Source organism: Moschus berezovskii, chromosome 7 (genome assembly GCF_049115385.1).
Source record: "Moschus berezovskii isolate FMDL1 chromosome 7, NW_MosBer_1.0, whole genome shotgun sequence".
Taxonomy (NCBI): Eukaryota; Metazoa; Chordata; class Mammalia; order Artiodactyla; family Moschidae; genus Moschus; species Moschus berezovskii.
Window position 1 is genome coordinate 6,149,732 of NC_142466.1, and position 20,452 is coordinate 6,170,183.

Genomic DNA, 20,452 nt, shown 5'->3' on the forward strand with positions numbered 1-20,452 from the left:
GGTGAGTGATCACACCCTGGTGATTATCTGGGTCATGAAGATCTTTTTTTTTTTATAGTTCTCCTGTATAATCTTGCCACCTCTTCTTAATATCTTCTGCTTCTGTTAGGTCCATGCCATTTCTGTCCTTTTTTGTGCTCATCTTTGCATGAAATGTGCCCTTGGTATCTCTGATTTTCTTGAAGAGATCTCTAGTCTTTCCCATTCTATTGTTTTCCTCTATTTCTTGCACTGATCACTGAGGAAGGCTTTCTTATCTCTCCTTGCTATTCTTTGGAACTCTCCATTCAGATGAGTGTATCTTTCCTTTTCTCCTTTGCCTTTAGCTTCTATTCTTTTCTCAGCTATTCATGACGCCTCCTCAGACAGCCATTTTGTCTTTTTGCATTTCTTTTTCTTGGGGATGAATTTGATCACCACCTCCTGTAGTGTGTTACAAACCTCTGTCCATAGTTCTTCAGGCACTCTATCGATCAGATCTAATCTATTTGTCACTTCACTTGAATCTATTTGTCACTTCCACTGTAAGGGATTTGATTTAGGTCATACCTGAATGGTCTAGTGGTTTTCCCTACTTTCTTCAATTTAAGTCTGAATTTGGCAATAAGGAGTTCATGATCTGAGCCACAGTCAGCTCCCGGTCTTGTTTTTGATGACTGTATAGAACTTCTCCATCTTTGACTGCAAAGAATATAATCAATCTGATTTCAGTATTGACCATCTGTGGTCAGTGATGTCCATGTATAACAAAGTTAACTGACACTCTCCCAGGGGCCAGGATCATTCCCAGGCTGACCATAAAAGGCCAACAAGGGGGCAGTGGCCCAATTCCTGGAAATCCCCACCCCTTCCACCAAATAGTTGGACTAATCTCCCCACTCATTAGCTGATGGAATTACCCAGCCCATAAAAACTAATCATCCCATATTTCAGGGCTTCTAGCCTTTTTGACAGACCACGTACTGTCTATGAAATGTTTCTCTCTCTAAATAAATCCACTTCTTACCTACAGCTTTGTCTCTCACTGAGTTCTTCTTCAATGAGACATAAGGAACCTGGCTCTCCTTAGGTCCTGAGACCCAGTGTGTGATCTCGCTGAAACGACAGTGGGTTCCAGCCCCACTCTGCGTTGTGCGGGCGAACGCTGTCTGCCCCACGTTTAGTCCTTATTTCTGATGAGATCAGAGTTAGCACTCAGAACGGGGCTCAAACGCTGCTTCCAGGGAAGCATTTCTCAACCCAGCAGGACACTCTGATGCCCTCCTTCACTACACTCTTTAACTCGTCTGTGTCTTTTTTATTTTTCTGTTTTTTGGCCATGAACAGGGCATGCAGAATCTTAGTTCCTCAACCACAGACTGAACCCATGCCTCTGCGGGGGAAGTGCAGTGTCTTAAGCAGTGGACTTCCAGGGAAGTCTCAACTTGTATGTGTTTTTAAGTCTTGGTCTCATGGCAGGACCTTGGAATTCAGTGAATTTTAGGAAGACAGTGAATAAACTCCAAGGACCAGGGAATTTTAGAAAGACAGTGAACAGACTTCAGGGGATCTATGAACACTGCAAGCCACCTACAAAATCTTGCTTCCATCTTAAATGAATATGGTAGTTTCTGGGGAGAGGGACCACTGCTTTTACAGGTTCTCCAGGTTAACCTTCATGGGTTAAGACCTCTGCACTACATCATAAGCTCCTTGAATGCAGACCCAATCTTTTTATGTTTTGTGTCCCTGTTTGTAGCACAGTTCCGAGAGCTTGTAAATGCTAAATGCATTAGCTAATGGATGAATACACAGGAGAATGAAATAACTCATTTAAAAAGAATTTATTGCTATGGGCAAGAACCAGTGTTGGCTGCAGCTATGATTAAAACAGACCTGGTTCCTGCTTTCCTTGGGAAAATAATCTGGCAAGGGAGACAGGCATGAAACAATTAATCAGGCAGTTGCTATTTCATTGCAACAGTGGAGGGCCTGGAGGGGGAGGGACAGGACACTAACAGGACTGTGGCCCAGTGTGGGGGTCTGAGGTCAGAGCAGGCTCCTCTGAGAGTGTCAGTCTCGTAAAGTAAACGAATCATAACTCAGAAATATTACAAAGAGTGAATGCGGCAGTCACTGCCCACCAGCAGGTTACGAGGTTAACTAGGAGATAGCATCGCTAACACATGAGGAGTGCAAGCCCTAACAGGAGGGTGCTCGTCACTGATGAGGGAGGTTGTCAGTGAAGGCAGTGCTGGTATTGCTCCGTGAGGACGTCACTCGGCACACTTTTCACCAGGAGGCACCGTGTGGGTGCTGAGTCACTCAGCTCTGTCCAACTCATGACCCCATGGACTGTAGCCCACCAGATTTCTCTGTCCATGGGATTTCCCAGACAAGAATACAGGAGTGGAACAGTGCGATTGCCTGAAATTTTATGAAACTACTTTAAAAAAACATCTGTCCTCCAATTTCTAAGGGTTAATGCCAGCTAAGTACTTAAGATCATGCCCCCAGGGCAGCGTGTCTGCCAGGCTCAGTGTCCCCGAAGTGGCTCTAACTCTGATCTCAGTCCTGACAGCCCACCATTGCCCTCTGGCTGGAGGGTCAGCTCACCTGCCAAGTCTCCCAGCTTCAAGGGAGCCTCCTCAACCCTCCACCCCCGACCGAGAGGTCTGTGTCCAAGGCCCTGGCTGGCTTGGCCCCTCCTCACTAGAAAGTCCAGTCAATTGATTTTTTAATACAAAAAAGTTCCCTTCATTGGCACGTGGTCTCAACACTTCACACGCATTCTACTTTAAGGGATTTTTACTAGATATCAGTGGATACAACAAATTAAAGTTCTGTATATTGAACGTTTATTTAATATTTAATGTAAGTTCTATATATTGTATACTTAATGTTTATGTATGTCCCTATTTAAAATAGCTCATAATCACGTAAAGGCCAGATCTTTTTCTCTGTTATGTTTCAAATTCTTTTGTATTCCTGATTGAGAACAATTGAATTGCAGGCAGTCTCCTGATCATTGTGTCAGGATGACTTCGAGAGCACGCTTAGTGCCTTGATACAAAGTGAAGATAACACAACACTCAGGAAAGATGTTTGCTGTGTGTAAGGACCTGTACTAGGTGTCATGGGAAAGGAAAGCACAGAAAGGGGAGTTCTCTTCCGAATAGTCTCAGAGACTTCAATTGAGAACAATTGAACATGTTGTTCAACTGAGAACAATGTTGTGTTTCGGGTGTACAGCAAAGTGATTGGGTTTTATTTTGCTTTCAGATCATATTCCGTTGTAGGTTATCACAAGACACTGAATATAGCTCCCTGTGCTGTACAGTGGGACTTGCATGGTTATCTATTATATATCTCTGTGTGTGTTGGTCGCTCAACTGTGTCTCACTCTTGGCGACCCCACAGACTGCTGTCCACCAAATCCTCTATCCATGGGGATTCTCCAGGCAAGAATACTATAGTGGGTTGCCATGCCCTCCTCCAGGGGATCTTCCCAACCCAGGGATAGAAGCCAGGTCTCCAGCATTGCAGGTGGATTCATTACCTTCTGAGCCACCAGGGAAGCCCAAGAATACTGGAGTAGGTAGTCTATCCCTTCTCCAGGGGATCTTCCTGACCCAGGAATTGAACCAGGGTCTCCTGCATTGCAGGCAGATTCTTTACCAGCTGAGCTGCCAGGAAAGTGTTTTATATATAGTAGTGTGTATATGTTAATCCCAAACTTCTAATTTATCTCTCCCCTCCCTTCCACTTTAGTTACCATAAATCTGTTTCTGTTTTGTAAATAAGCTCATTTATATTACCTTTTTTTAAGATTGCACAGATAAGTGTAACATATGATATTTGTCTTTCTCTGTCTGACTTTCTTCACTTAGTATGATAATCTCTAGATCCATCTTTTGCTGCAAATCACATTATTTCATTCTTTTTATGGCTGAGTAATACTCCACTGTATATATGTACCACAGTAAGAAAGGAAGTTTCCCCCCAAAGCTATTACTGTCTAATTGGAAAGACAAATGGTGAAGATACAAAAAGAAAAATAGAGGAGAGAGATGCAACAAAATGCAAAAGTCTGTATGACTCGCTGTGAAATGCTTCCCAGGTGGCATTAGCGGTAAAGATCCCACCTGCCAATGCGGGAGTCGTATGAGGCGTGGGTTCAATCCCTGGTCATGAAGATCCCCTGGAGGAGGGCCTGGCAACCTACTGCAGTATTCTTGCCTGGAGAGTCCCACAGACAGAGGAGCCTGGCGGGCTACAGTCCGTGGGGTCACAAAAGACACGGACGTGACTGAAGTGACTTAGCACACTTCACTTGTGACTTGCTGTGAAGTGGATATTTTAAGAGAGGTTACAGGGACTTCCCTAGTGGTCCAGTGGCTAAGCCTCCATGCTCCCGATGCAAGGGGGCCGGAGTTCAATCCCTGGTCGTGGCACTAGATCCCGAATGCTGCAACTAAGACCTGGCACAGACAAATAAATAAACAAAATGCTTTTTAAAAAGAGAGAGAGGCGACAGTCATGTCCCATGAAGGACATTACATGTCTCTCAGATCCAGGGAGCCAGGAGACAAGGAGCTTGGCTTGTTTCTGTCTGAAAGAAAGCGTGTGAAGCCCAGCAACCCCCTGAAGCAATGAAAAGCATCAGTGGGGCATGGTTGACCCACGGTGTGTCCCCATCCCAGGGGACGACTTCTAGAGGCTGGTTTTCTGTTCACAGGACACAGCTTTTGAGTGGTCACTGCAGCGGCTGGGACCTGCTCCTACCCTACCCTTCCGGCTCCACCAGGAACACGTCACATCTCCACCTTGAGTTTATTCAAGACGCCATGCCTCATGCTAGCAACCTCCCAGGAGGGTTTGGTGCTGTCCTCTCAGGCTGATTATTTGAGATTTATGTCCTGAAATGCCAAGCCACATGTTTAATGTCATCACGGAGGTCATCGGATCCTGAAATCACAAGATGTAACACACATTATTTCATGCCTAAGACTAACAGCAAAAGCAGCAGCGTGTCTCCCCACATTCAAAGTAAACACAAAGTGCTAGTGGGCAGTTTTCCCTCCCTCACCAAATAATTACAAGTTCCTTTTACTAAAAACAAATTTTTATTTGTTTTTATTTCCCTTAAGAAGACTATGATTAATTGTATGAAATTATACTTGTCTCTAATTGAATAGATTTCCTTCTTTCCTCTGCGTTAGAGGAATGAGGTCTACTATTAAACAGTGGGGGGAAACCGAGAAAAGGAGGCTTCACCTTCAGGACTGAAGCTGTGCTGGCAGTAACTCCTACAGAACTGTGCCTGCTGGGTGGCAAGCCTCATTCCTTCCTTATAATGATCGACAGCAAACGGAACATCAGCACCTTACAGCCTGTCTCTCTCCATCCTGGGCATCTTATAAACGAAAGACGTTTATGTCTCACAGAGGCTGGACATTTAAGATCAGAGGTGACTTGTCCCTGGCCTCATCCAGGTTCATGGCTGGAGCCTTTCCTGTGTGTCCGCATGCGGAGGAAGGGGTGAGGGGCTCTCTGGGGTCTTCTTAATACGGGCACAAATCCTATTCAGGAGGGCCACACCATCATGACCAAACACCTCCCAAAGCACCCCTCCATCTCTTTCTAACACCACCATGTCAGACAAGATTTTCGACATATGAATTTAGAGGCATGCAATTCAGCCCACAGCAAACTGTCATCTGCTGGAAGCACATCGTGTGTGCTCAGTTGCTTCCGTCGTGTCTGACTCTGCGACCCCATGGACTGCAGCCCGCCAGGCTCCTTCCAGGGAAGAATACTGGCGTGGGTTGCCGTTTCCTCCTCCAGGGGCATCTTCCTGCTCCAGGGATCAAACCCATGTCTCATACATCTCCTACATCTCCTGCATTGGCAGGTGAGTTCTTCACCATTAGCGCCACCTGGGAAGCACACTGACATCTCTTTAATCTCACCTAAGAGGACACTAGCTGTAGAAGAATTTCCAGAAAAGAAGAAAAGGGAAGCTGAGAGAAGCTGTTAGCAGGTGGCGAGCTAGGCTCTCATCATGCCACTGCTGCGTGATGTCTGGGTCCTCGCCTGTGAGCCTGGCAAAGTGTTGAGAAGCATCTAGCTCAATGCCAGGACACACATGCCCAGTTCGACCACCAGCAACATCTCCACACGGGCCAAACGTACCCTGGGGGGACATCTGAGAGCCACCGCCTGAGATGACACCACTCCCTCCTGCGCCAAACCTAGAGGGCAGCGCACCCGACCCTGCCAGCCATTCCTCACAGTCTGAAGTTCAGTTCTGACCTCCCATGTCCTGCCAACCTCACAGCTGTCTAGTGTGATGACCACACTTTCCAGCTTCTCACAGCCGAACGAGGGCGAGGTTGATAGGATTTAAGCAAAAATCATGTGGGCCATCTCCTGGTCATCCAGAGAAGGGGAGGAGTGTGTTCTCTCATCCTGCCCCCTACTTCCTGCAGGCGAGGCGTGAACACAAGGCAGAGGGCTGCCCAGACTGACACGAGATTGGAGCTGCCTGTTGAGGATGGTGGAGAAACCAGATAAAGGCATTGGCTGGTTGATGTGCAGAGCTGTCGTGTTAGCTCTGAGTCCAGAGACAGAAATACGTTTCTGTCTCCCTTAAACCACTGACACCTTGGGGCCCTTGGGAGAGCAACTGGCATCTGCACCAGAACTAAGCAAGGCGGGTCCTAACCACTGTTGCAGGTGCCAAGTCAGGGAGGCGGCAGTAAAGACACGGGGAGCTTTCTCTGCACCCTGATGGAAAATGCTCCTTTCTTTGTCCCTAAACTACTCCTAGGGGAAGAGCTGTGAGCAGGAGGGGAGGAGGGAGGCAGGGACCCGGGCAGCTGGAGCAGTCAGATACACACAGGAACCGAGGGAAGACAGCGCGAGGAGGTCCCTTCTGGGCTTAAGCTGAGGCTCGCGTCTGGCGGGTGAGTTTGCGCCATGGCTCCTGTTCGCATCAGATGGTTTGTCACGGAAAGGGGAAGAGGATGAGCTTCTTCTGTGAGCGTCAAGAAACCTCCCTCGCCGGTGGAAAGTGGAGCTGGCGGCCGCCCACCCGCCCAGTGCACGGATGAGGTGGACCCAGCGGGGACTGTGGTCTGCTGGTCGCCTGAGGACACGCGTCCTGAGGGCTGCGGGGACCGCACACAGCGCGCGCAAAGCGTGCGTGGAGCAGGGGCTGCGGGCTCCCGTGTGACAGTGAGGGGCCGCGGCCGAGGCCTCAGGCGTGGACCCCTTCGAAATCCGTGCTCAGGGCTGTGGACACACCCGGACCACCGGCCCAGCAGCCCCTGAGAACACGGCCAGCCCAGCAGCTCAGCCCGAGCTGCCCACAGATACAGACGGTCCCTTGTCCAAGAGGACCTTGTCCAAGCGGCCCAGCCGCCTCTCCGCGACTCCGCTTCTGCCACCACTCCTGTCGGGAGGGACTGGGCGGTGTCCAGGGAGATGGGATCAAAACACAAAGTGCTCCCAGAAAGACACGCTCCTCTGGCACTGCTGGGAGAGACCACTGCGGGTCCAGCCACCCGTGGGAAGCAGCTCAGCAGTTTCTCATAAAAGTAAACACGCGCTCTGCATTCAGCCCAAGAGCCTAGCGATCGTGTGCTTGGGAATGTATCCCAGAGAGATGAGCACTCCTGTTCGCAGACTCAGACACAAAATCCTGTGTTCATAGCAGCTTAGTGTGTGAGCGCAGAGGCCTGGAAGCAGCCTGAGTATCTTTTGAAGAGTGAGTGGTTAAATGGAATCTGGAACCATTCACGTGAAGGAACACCACAGAGCTCGGATGGACCCAAGGGCAGTATGCGAGTAAAAAGGCCAGCCTCACACACATGCGCACAAACGCCCGCAGGAACTGGTGAAACTGAGCACGGCCCCCACCAGTGAGCAGGTCACTACCCTAATGCTGAAGCTGAAGCGCCAATGCCTTGGCCACCTCATGCGACGAGTTGACTCACTGGAAAAGACTCTGATGCTGGGGAGGGGTTGGGGGTGGGAGGAGACGGGGACAACAGAGGATGAGATGGCTGGATGGCATCACCAACTGGATGGCCATGAGTTTGAGTGAACTCCGGGAGTTGGTGATGGACAGGGAGGCCTGGCGTGCTGTGATTCATGGGGTCGCAAAGAGTCGGACACGACTGAGCGACTGAACTGAACTGAACTGAACCCTGACACTGGGCTGTGGCAACCTAAGATGTCACCATCAGGGGACATGGGGGAGGAAAGCATGGAATGTGGGGTATTAGTCTCACAGCTTTCTGTGAGCCATGACTGTTTCAAAATCAAACCCTTCTCAGAATCAGCCTTAGGAGCCAGAAGTAAAGAAAACTGACTGTCCAGACATCTTTCCTGATACGGAATCTACAATTATCTTCCTTCAAATTTCTCAGACAGTTTAAGCTGAATAGACACTTTGCCTTATGAAAGTTGTTAATGAAAAACGTCACCTGCCATATGGTAAACAAAGGACATTGCAGCCAGGCCATCGAACTACCGCGTTACAGCCATTCCCCCACCCCCACCCCTCAACACTGCCCCCTGAGCGGACTCAGGACGGGAAAGCAGACAGGAGCCCCAGACAGCCGAGGTGCAGTCAGAGCTATGATCTCAGTTAGCCCAGACTCCTGCAACTTCCCATACACAGAAAAACCCTAAATTCCGTGAGATGTCTGGTTTTCTTTCAGTTCAGTTCAGTTCAGTTCAGTCGCTCAGTCGTGTCCGACTCTCCGCGACCCCATGAATCACAGCACGCCAGGCCTCCCTATCCATCACCAACTCCCTGAGTTCACTCAAACTCATGTCCACAGAGTCGGTGATGCCATCCAGCCATCTCATTCTCGGTCGTACCCTTCTCCTCCCGCCCCCAACCCTTCCCAGCATCAGAGTCCTTTCCAGTGAGTCAACTCGTCGCATGAGGTGGCCAAAGTATTGCAGTTTCAGCTTTAGCATCAGTCCTTCCAATGAACACCCAGGATCGATCTCCCTTAGAATGGACTGGTTGGATCTCCTTGCGGTACAAGGGACTCTCAAGAGTCTTCTCCAACACCACAGTTCAAAAGCATCAATTCTTCGGTGATCAGCTTTCTTCACAGTCCAACTCTCACATCCATACATGACCACGGGAAAGACCATAGCCTTGACTAGACGGACCTTTGTTGACAAAGTAATGTCTCTGCTTTTTAATATGCTGTCTAGGCTGGTCATAACTTTCCTTCCAAGGAGTAAGCGTCTTTTAATTTCATGGCTGCAATCAGCATCTGCAGTGATTTTGGAGCCCCAAAAAATAAAGTCTGACACTGTTTCCACTGTTTTTCCATCTATTTCCCATGAAGTGATGGAACCAGATGCCATGATCTTTGTTTTCTGAATGTTGAGCTTCAAGCCAACCTTTTCACTCTCCTCTTTCACTTTCATCAAGAGGCTTTTGAGTTCCTCTTCACTTTCTGCCATAAGGGGAGTGTCATCTGCATATCTGAGATTATTGATATTTCTCCCGGCAATCTTGATTCCAGCTTGTGCTTCTTCCAGCCCAGCATTCCTCATGATGTACTCTGCATAGAAGTTAAATAAGCAGGGTGACAATATACAGCCTTGACGTACTCCTTTTCCTATTTGGAACCAGTCGGTTGTTCCATGTCCAGTTCTGACTGTTGCTTCCTGACCTGCATACAGGTTTCTCAAGAGGCAGGTCAGGTGGTCTGGGATTCCCATCTCTTTCAGAATTTTCCACAGTTTATTGTGATCCACACAGTCAAAGGCTTTGGCATAGTCAATGAAGCAGAAATAGATGCTCTTCTGGAACTCTCTTGCTTTCTCCATGATCCAGCGGACATTGGCAATTCGATCTCTGGTGCCTCTGCCTTTTCTAAAACCTGCTTGAACATCTGGAAGTTCACGGTTCACATATTGCTGAAGCCTGGCTTGGAGAATTTTGAGCATGACTTTACTAGCGTGTGAGATGAGTGCAATTGTGCGGTAGTTTGAGCATTCTGATCACATGGACCACAGCCGAACGTGGTCCACTGGAGAAGGGAATGGCAAACCACTTCAGTATACTTGCCTTGAGAACCCCATGAACAGTAACAAAGGGCAAAATGATAGGATACTGAATGAGGAATTCCCCAGGTCGGTAGGTGCCCAGTATGCTACTGGAGATCAGTGGAGAACTAACTCTAGAAGGAATGAAGGGATGGAGCAAAAGCAAAACCAATACCCAGTTGTGGATGTGACTGGTGATAGAAGCAAGGTCCGGTGCTATAAAGAGCAATATTGCATAGGAGCCTGGAATGTTAGGTCCATGAATCAAGGCAAATTGGAAGTGGTCAAACAGGAGATGGCAAGAGTGAACATAGACATTCTAGGAATCACTGAATTAAAATGGACTGGAATGGGTGAATTTAACTCAGATGACGATTATATCTACTACTGTGAGCAGGAATCCCTTAGAAGAAATGGAGTAGCCATCATGTCAACAAAAGAGTCCGAAATGCAGTACTTGGATGCAATCTTAAAAATGACAGAATGATTTCTGTTCGTTTCCAAGGCAAACCATTCAATATTACAGTAATCCAGGCCTATGCCCCAACCAGTAACACTGGTTTTCTTTAGTTAACAGGAATCTTTTGATGTTTGGACTACCTGGTTTTTTATGCAAAACTCCTATGTCCCCTGGCCTCTTGGGACCAGTCCCTCAGAGCTATCTGACTGCTGTGTCTCCAGCTTAAGCTGTCAGCTTGCCCTCGAGATAAAATCTAACTCTCGACCTTTTTGGTTGTGCGTTTTTTCCATCAGCAAAGTCGGTTCGGCGTAACTAAAGGAAGAGCGAGTGCGGGCTGTGGAGGAGGAAACAGGGGACAGTGTTCAGACGGATGACGGTGGAGCAGTGAAGGCAGTCTTGATATTTTCAGATTTTCAGTTAGAAAGTTAAAACTTGAGGGTCTTGTTCAACTGGAGCAATGGGTCAAACGATTAATGTAAAGTAAATATAAACGCCATGCAGACACTGAGTTGTTTTGAGATATATCATTGATGTATCATTGTTTTGAGAAATTCTTGATCCAATTACACTTTATGGGCCAAAGAAAGACTCACCCACCACACGATTAATCATTTTTTCCCATCTCTCTTGGGAAAAAAATGAAATGACCAAATTAAAGTGTTAGTTGCTCAATTGTGTCCGACTCTTTGCAATTCCAAGGAGCCCACCAGGCTCCCCTGTCCATGAAACTGTCCAGGCAAGAATACTGGAGTGGGTTGCCGTTTCTTTCTCCAAGGAATCTTCCTGACCTAGGAATTAAACCCAGGTCTCCCGCGTTGCGGGCAGATTCTTTACTGTCCGAGTCCCCAGGAGACCAAAATGACCAAACTGACTGTTAGGCACTCGGCACAGAGCCACCGTACATGTTCAAAGCAAGCGGATAAGACGCTCGCACGACTCTGACAAACCGTTCCCAGGTGCGGGGCGGGGCACCCCGCTGCTGCTGAGGACACAGTGAGTGGCAGTCTTCCGTGCCAGCTATCGTGAAGGCTGTCGTCTCCCTTGTTTGCAGCTGGAGGGGGCAATAAAGCTGTCAAAAGTCTTCCCTTCTGAAAGCTCATCTGGTTCTTCATGGAAGTAGCTGTAAATTAGGGACAAGTTTGCAGGAGCAGGAGGGGGAGTGTAGGTGCTGTAACTTTTGAAACAATGACTTTTGGCCAAGTGTGGGGGGGAGGGGCAGGGATGGGACTGAAGATCTGGGGGAACAGAGGATCCAGCAGGGACGCTGGTTCCGCTCCCAGCTGTCCTGAGCTCGGACTCTGGCTTATTCCAAAGCCTGGAAGTTAACCTCACAGGGAAGGGGCTTCCTGGATGCTGCAAAGTCCTCACAGACTCATGAAGCTCCACTTTTTTTTTTTTTAGCTTTACCTACAACGTCTGGTAGTTTGCAAACATATATAGACTTGAAATGTATCCTGGAAGCAAGTTGCACCAGCAGAAAAATCATATTTATCTTCTCTCTGATCATAGCCCAGCAAGGCCAGACACACATTAACATTGTTACAAATACACTGGCTGCTGAATAAACACCTGAGTAAATGAAGTTTAACATAAATGTCTAATCTCCACACTAATTTCAGCTTCCCAGGTGGCGCAGTTGGTTTAAGAAACTGCCTGCCAATGCAGGAGACACGGGAGATGCAGGTTCGATCCCTAGATTAAGAAGATCCTCTGGAGAAGGAAACGGCAACCCATTCCAGTATTCTTGCCTGGAAAATTCCACGGACAGAGAAGCCCTGCAAGCTACAGTAGTCTGTGGAGTCGCAAAGAATGAGAAACGACTGAGCAAACACTCAATTTAAAAACATCAGCTGGGGATTGCTGTACCATCAAATTCAAATTTCAATAGGAGTTCTCAGAAAAATTAAAGAACTAAAATGTGAAATACCAGAAGAACCATCACAACTATTTGAAATTATTTATTAGGATGAAGGGCTTCCCAGGTGACTCAAGTGGTAAAGAATCCACCTGCCAAGCAAGATGCAGGCTTGATCCCCGCCTGGGTCAGGAAGATCCCCTGGAGGAGGGTTTGGCAGCCCACTCCAGTATTCTTGTCTGGAGAATCCCATGGACAGAGGAGCCTGGTGGACTACAGTCCACGGGGTCACAGAGAGTCGGGCACGACTGAGTGACTGAGCACACACGCACGCACAGACACTAGAGGAAACCTTTCGGGAAAAGGAGAGAGCCACGGCAGGGCAGGTGCGGGGAGTTTGCTGCTGCTGCTGCTCAGTCGCTTCAGTCATGTCCGACTCTGTGCGACCCCATAGACGGCAGCCCACCAGGCTCCCCTGTCCCTGGGATTCTCCAGGCAAGAACACTGGAGTGGGCTGCCATTTCCTTCTCAGGCAGGGGGGTAGTTTATTTGGCATCAAATCTGCGGAAGAACTGCATCTTAAAAAGCTGAGTTATAGCACTGATTTGAGGGCCCAAAGTATCCAACTGTCAGGAGAGATCAGACAGGGGAGTCTGTAACCGTGCCCACAGTTCACGGGGTACAGTTCGGTCAATCCCTTTATCCTTAACAGTGGGCGCAGTAGATGTCAGGGCTCAGTTTTTTCCTCCCCCGACTCCTCCCTATTCTGCGGTGTGACTCACATCATGCAGTGACTCTAGGCTGACTTGAAAGGCTTTCTGGGACATCAATTCCCAAGAGTCAATTTTCTCTATCAGATTGTTGCAAATAAATCTCGTTTATATCTCGGCTTCTAACAGCGGGCAGAACGCATTCCTGCGCCCCGCTCTCTAGCGCTGTATTTGCTGCTGCAGCTGAGCCTGACTGGCCCCCACGAGACACAGAAGATGGGACACCCTCCCCCTTCAGCTCCCAGAAACAGCTGGGCGGTAAATCACCATCATAATTGTCTGGATAGAGCCAGTCAGCTGGCTTAATGAGACGGGAAGGAGGCTGCCAGGGAAGAGGGATGACGTTTTAACAAGACAACTCACGTCCGGCTATAATTCATCCTTCACAACATGGTTAATTTTTCTGGGGCATTTTCAGAAGCACCATCGCCATTTTGAAGATGCCAAACCTCGTGTGACCCTTTTGGATCACTTCACTCAATCAACGGAAGCATACAACACATTCTTTAAATGTTTGAAAATATAAGCTAGCAAAATGAAGTTTCTGCCTCCTTTTCTGCTGGTTCTGCAGCACGGGAGATTTAAAACATCCTCTGAAAAACCAGCACTCGCACAGGACTGCTTTCTCTTCTGCAAGGCTTGGCGAACTCCATCCTTTCTTTCATGCCCAACCGTCTCCTTTCGATGAGGAAGGAGGGACAGCACCTTCTCTGCTGTTTAACATGCCGTCTAGGTTTGTCACAGCTTTTCTTCCAAGGAGCACGCATCTTAACGTCATGGCTGCAGTCACCATCCACAGTGATTTTGAAACCCATGAAAATAAAGTCTGTTGCTATTTCCACGTTTTCCTCCATCTATTTTCCATGAAGTGATGGGACCGGATGCCATCTTTGTTTTTTGAATGTTGAGTTTTAAGCCAGCTTTTTCGCTCTCCTCTTTCACCTTCATCAAAAGACTCTTTATTTCCTCTTCTGTTTCTGCCATATACTCCCACTCAATGGGCTTCCCTGGTGGCTCAGAAGGTAGAGTCTGCCTGCAGTGCAGGAGACCCAGGTTCAATCCCTGAGTCGGGAAGATCCCCTGGAGAAGGAAATGGCAACCCACTCCAGTATTATTGCCTGGGAAATACCATGGACAGAGGAGCCTGGCGCGCTGCAGTCCACAGGGTCACAGAGTCGGACACAACTGAGCGACTTCACTTTCAATGTCTGCAGGGTGGCCAGCAAATTCTGGAAATATAGATATGTAGATGACTAATAGTATATCAATATTACATGGTGAAATAATTTTGTTTCTAGAGTTGGTGTCCACCCTGCACCACCGCAGTGGCCCTACAGCACCGCCAGGGGCGGGGGCAGCAGGGCCGGACTGCTCACTGTGTTCTCACCCTGGACACCTGTGCAATGGGGCTCCCCAGTCACCGACACCACACGGATCTTGTAAATATGTTCATGCATAATAAAGAGAGAATCACCTCTAAAACCAAGGAGCCTCCAGTCGCAGAAAACACTTAGCAGGATAATTAGCAACATTCATTACTCTCCCTGCCCCCCAGGCCCCCCAGAATGATTCACACTAAGTCTTGAGTAACCCAAACCCTACTGCTCAACCTTCTGTTGTCTGTCTCCAGCCTGGATGCACCATCCCCTGCCTTAGATGGTCAGCAGAGGTAAGAGTGTGCTCATGTTTAAAAACCACTGTGGTCTCTCTAGCATGGTGGCTTCAGCGTAACCGGATGTCTTCTGTGTCCACTAAGAGCCCTGAAAGCAGGAGAGAGACAGACAGAGACAGAGAGACAGACACACGCCCTGCCTGCAACCTGGCCTCAACACTCTGCCTGCTGTGTTCTGTTAGCAACAAGGAGCCAAAGCTGCCCCATTACTGAAGGGAAGGGCGTTAGGCTTCATGTTCTGATGGGAACAGATGCAGATAACTTGAAGATATATTTTAAAATCATTATAGAAGTTTCGGGTCCTTGCACAAGATAAAATGCCAGGAGAGGCATCCCAAGGCTTTGCAATGGCTTAAATGGCCTTCCCTTGTGGCTCAGCTGGTAAAGAATCCACCTGCAATGTGGGAGACCTGGGTTAGATCCCTGGGTTGGGACGATCCCCTGGAGAATGGAAAGGCTACCCACTCCAGTAGTCTGGCCTGGAGAATTCCATGGACTGTATAGTCCATGGGGTTGCAAAGAGTTGGACATGACTGAGCAGCTTTCACTTTCACCTTCAGATGTGTTATCAGAACACAGGCTCCTTCAACCTTTCTCAGGATTTATAAGCACTGGGCTTCTCGTGGTATGTTCACACAGTGGCTGCTGCCTCTCCAGCCATCACATCTGTCCTCTAGGCAGGATGAAGGCAGAATGATGTTTGCCCATCCATCCACAATTCTCTGCCTGCCTGAGCAGGAAAGTAAAAGCTTTCTCATACACAATCCAGCCAACTTCCTCTTAGATTTAATTGACTAAAATTGTGTGACATGGTTATCAGGAGCTCAGCTGAGCTGGGAGAGAGCACTGAACTACCAGGAGTTTAAGAGCAACCAAGGAAGGTAACAAGGATCAACTGTGAAGCCTGTAATCACCCACTGAAATGGTACAAGCTCCCATCTCCTCCCTCATCCCCCATGGAACCCTGTGCCCACCATTTTGGGAGAGGGTGGGTCAACTCAGATGTGGGGGTCTCACTCCCCAGGGAGCTGGAGCAAAGGGACCGGATGGCAGGGGAAGTACCAGATTCCGTCAACCTGGACCGCAGCTCCCCTTAGAGCCTGCAGTCTCCTGAGGAGGGTTCATGCCCAAGGTCTCCTGGGAAAAGCCTTTCTAACAGTCTTGTCAGGCCTGAGAAACTGCAGGCAGGTTTTAACTGGAGTGGGATTCTAGAGAACCTGGGAAGCTGGGAGATTCTCTTCTAACCTTTATGATATGAGAAGACAGCAGACTGGGTGGCATGTCAAGAGGACAGATCAACATTATCCGTCAAGCAGCATAAATTCCCAAAAAGGACACTCGATTTCATTTTAGTACGTGGATGCATGATGACTCAACTGTGAATTTTAAACATTTGAATGTATATGTGTAATAGCTATCTACAGAAAGGGAGTAGCGGAAAGAGAGAAAATGTGAGTGAAAGGAGAGAAAACACAGGGAAAAACTGGGGGAGGAGGAAATGAGAGGAATATGCAGGGACAAAACCAAGAGTGCTCCCCTGAGGCCAGGAGGATGGGGGTGCAGTCAGAGCCCCAGGGGGATGGGGTGAGGTCAGGGACCCAGGGGGATGGGGGTGCAGTCAGAGCCCCAGGGGGATGGGGTGAGGTCAGGGACCCAGGGGGATGGGGGTGCAGTCAGAGCCCCAGGGGGATGGGGTGAGGTCAGGGACCCAGGGGGATGGGGGTGCAGTCAGAGCCCCAGGGGGATGGGGTGAGGTCAGGGACCCAGGGGGATGGGGTGAGGTCAGGGACCCAGGAGGGTGGGGTGAGGTCAGGGACCCAGGGGGATGGGGGTGCAGTCAGAGCCCCAGGGGGATGGGGTGAGGTCAGGGACCCAGGAGGGTGGGGTGAGGTCAGGGAGCCCCAGGAGGATGAGGGGAGGTCAGGGACCCCAGGAAGATTGGGGGGAGGTCAGGGAGCCCCAGGAGGATGAGGGGAGGTCAGGGACCCCAGGAAGATTGGGGGGAGGTCAGGGAGCCCCAGGAGGATGAGGGGAGATCAGGGACCCCAGGAAGATTGGGGGGAGGTCAGGGAGCCCCAGGAGGATGAGGGGAGGTCAGGGACCCCAGGAAGATTGGGGGGAGGTCAGGGACCCCCAGGAGGATGAGGGGAGGTCAGGGATCCCAGGGGGATGAGGGGAGGTCAGGGACCCAGGAGGATGGGGGGAGCTCAGGGACCCAGGAAGGTGTGGGGGGGAGGTCAGGGACCCCCCAGGAGGATGGGGTGAGGTAGAGAACCCAGGACGATGGGAGGAGAGATTAAGGACCTGGGATTCAGCTTCTCAATCCCAAGTGAGGTCAGTATTGGTTCTGTTTGATATGCCCCATCCCGCAGCCTTGCCTCAGGGCATCATGAAGTTGGCCTGTCCTGCTTTTGGCCATAGCAGATCCACTCCCTTGTCAGCACAGAAGACTGATCTTCCAAAATGAACCTCCTAGCTCTCCAGACTCCTCCCCAGGCAGAAAGTTTTGAAAATAGCACACCGTGCTCCTGGGTTTATTTACCCTCCCCTCTGCAAGATTTCCAGAAGCTGTAGGATCATGCTCATGTAAAAAACAAAAAAATCCTCCTCAATTTAACAATTAATTTTTTTCTGCCTAAGTCAGGGATGAATTAGCAACAACCTGGCAGTCAATTAAAATTCATGTAAATAACAATCTATTTTGTGACCCTTGGGTCAGAAACAAATTTCCTACACGCCTCAGGAGGGATCGCCTGGGTCTGTTCGGGTGGGAATTCCCATCGTGCCCTGGGGTTCTCAGCTCTGCGCAAGGTGATGGCTGCATGCTCCTGAGGCAGCATCTATGCAGCCGGGAGGCTCTGTCTTGCCTTCTTGGTGATTTCCCGGTGAAGAGGGGGGAAGGCCTGAGGCTGCAGCTGCTGGCGAATGGCTCTCAGCTGTAGGTCCCTGTCAGCTGTGGACCAAGCAGAAGCCACAGGCGAGGTGAGAGCGAGGCCACCCATCTCCCCACTCCCATGGCTGGACCACTCTCCTCACCAGGAGGAGAAAGGACACCATCGCCACAGGTTTCACAGGTGTGACGAACACCCTGACAATGAAGTCAGCCTTCATTTCCCCAAGTTAGCACTTTACAGTCCAGGATCTGTCAGTGAATTTCCACCGATGGAAAAGTCTAGTTTGAAATACTTGGAATTTCCCATTCTAGCAGGATTAGCAAAATCTTAAATTCCTAGGAGCTGACTAATCTTTTCTGTTGATGGTCATGCCACTGAGAAAGAAAAAAAATCTTGGATCTTAAGTCGTTAAAAGGATTGGCAACATGCCCTTTTATGTCACTATATTCATTGAAGAGCAAATGCTTTGCAACACATTGTACTGTGAAATCATACACCATTGCTGTGAAAAGGAGAGAAGGAAAAGAGTCACACACAAAGAAGAGCAAGTGTGACCAGCTGGTTAGGCAAGAGGGCAGAGACAGGGAGACCCATGTTAGCTGGATCTCCACAGTCACTAAATACCAGACAAGGGAAATACGAATTTTAACCGGCTGCCAAACAACGGGGTATCTGTGTGTGACACAGAAAACAGGGGAGACTTTCATTCTGTCCTTGCCAGTTTTTGATGGCGAGGCTGTCATTTGAGTAAGCACAGCTACCACGCAGGCTGCAGAAGGGCCCCATCCTGCCAACAGCCTGTCTCAAGGGGACACAGAGCACAGAGCGGCTGCAATATCTCCCTCCATCACATTTCAATCACCCGCCTGTGCTGGTTCTCTTTTTGGAGTGGCACCAGCTTCCTAAGCTCTAGCTTCCATTCTAGTAAAGGGAATGTGGGTGACATCACCCTTTTAATAAGTGGCCACTTTGAGCACATCTTCCAGGGCCTCTGTCCGGCACCATTAAAGGGAATTCTGGGGTCACATGTCATTTACCCAGTGACTGGTCTAGTGCTAATTTAGTTCAACTCAGTTTAGCACAAAACATCTTATGCCTTAGGTTACTCAGGTTCTGTGGCTCTAGGTCATGGGCCATGTTTCCGGATATGATTTCAAGAGAGTGGTCCAGCCCACGGCACCCTGAGATAGTCACAGACATCCTCAGAGAGCTGGCGAGTGTGGAGGAAATGTGATCCATGTCACTTATTTAATGAGAACCGCCTACCTTCTTATTCTCAAGGAACTTCCAACTTCCTACAGAACTTGAAGTGTCTGTTCGGTAGCGTAAGAAACACGCTAGTGATGAAGAGCAATCTCGGATGAGTAGTGGGGATGGATCCCTCCCGGGAGGCATGTGAGCTAAGCCCAGGGTTATGAGGAGTTGGTTCCAGCCCAGCTCGGAGGCCAGAATAAGCCTGTAGAGAAACAGTGGGGCTCGGAGCATGAACAGACCCAGGAGGAGAGCTGGTGAGACACTGGGTTTATCCCTTCGCAGCAGGAAGACCAGGAGGGTCCAGCCGGGTCACAGTGGATTCCGAGCCCCAGAGTGAGGGTGAGGGCAGGTTCAGGGAGGGCCTGGCTGCTGGCTAGGCAGGCTCCTCTGGCCACTCGGTACCATGAGTGGACCATCCTGTCAGCTGACTCAGAAACTTTGAGCCTTACACGAGTCAAACACCTGGGGCACTTCTGATGGGCCGAGTCTCAATCACGCATTAGATCTTAAATCCTTAGAAGAGCCTGAAGATCTCAAGAACTGCTGAAAAATTCACTCTGATCCTCTGACTCTGAATATGTCCCCTTGAAAACAACAATAGACCTGGGAGAAATACAAGCCCAGGGCTTGACCCTGAGGCTGCGGAATAAGAGTTCATGGATCAGCCTTCATGCTCATCCCTGTTCACAGCTGTGCCCCCAGCACTCAGCGCAGATGCTGACGTAGATATTTGTTCAAAGAGTTCATGTATCAGCCTAGTAAAAGCTCAAGAAACACGAAAGCTAAACCCCTGTAGTATGGGTTTCCCTGGAGGCCTGCAATGCGGGAGACCTGGGTTCGATCCCTGGGTTGGAAAGATCCCCTGGAGGAGGGCATGGCAACCCACTCCAATATTCTTGCCTGGAGAGTTCCATGGACAGAGGAGCCTGGCGGGCGATAGTCTAGGGTCACAAAGAGCTGGACACGATGAGCCACGGAGTGCAGCACAGTCCCCTGCAGCATAGCTCCTCAGCCAGTGACGTGGAAAAGCCGTGGGCACCAGCCGTGGGCACCAGCCTGGTGTGTGAGTACCATTCTGGGGAAGGACAGGATGCACCCACTTTGCCTCCAGTCTCAGTGCATTGCATCCATGGCCTCCTGCTGCGCAAGCCTCCTGGGCGGCCTGATCATGAGGACAGACCCTATTCTGGCCTGTTCCCCCATCCTCCCAGCCCTTGCCCTCCACAGAGGCTGGCAGCAGCATCTCCTGACCCCCAGGGCCCCTCGTCCTGCCTCCCAGCCAGCTTCTTCTCTGCCCCAGCTCCCACTCTGCACCATGAACAGGGGAGTCTCTCACGGGGGCAATCGAGGCCTAAATCACTATTTTTATTTCTTAGAGTAAAAAGGCTGAGAAAAGATTCTGGAATGACTGTCCTGGGGAACTGAAGTCGTCTGGAAACATGAATCATGAGAAATTTATCCCCCCATGGAGCCCCACAAGAACAA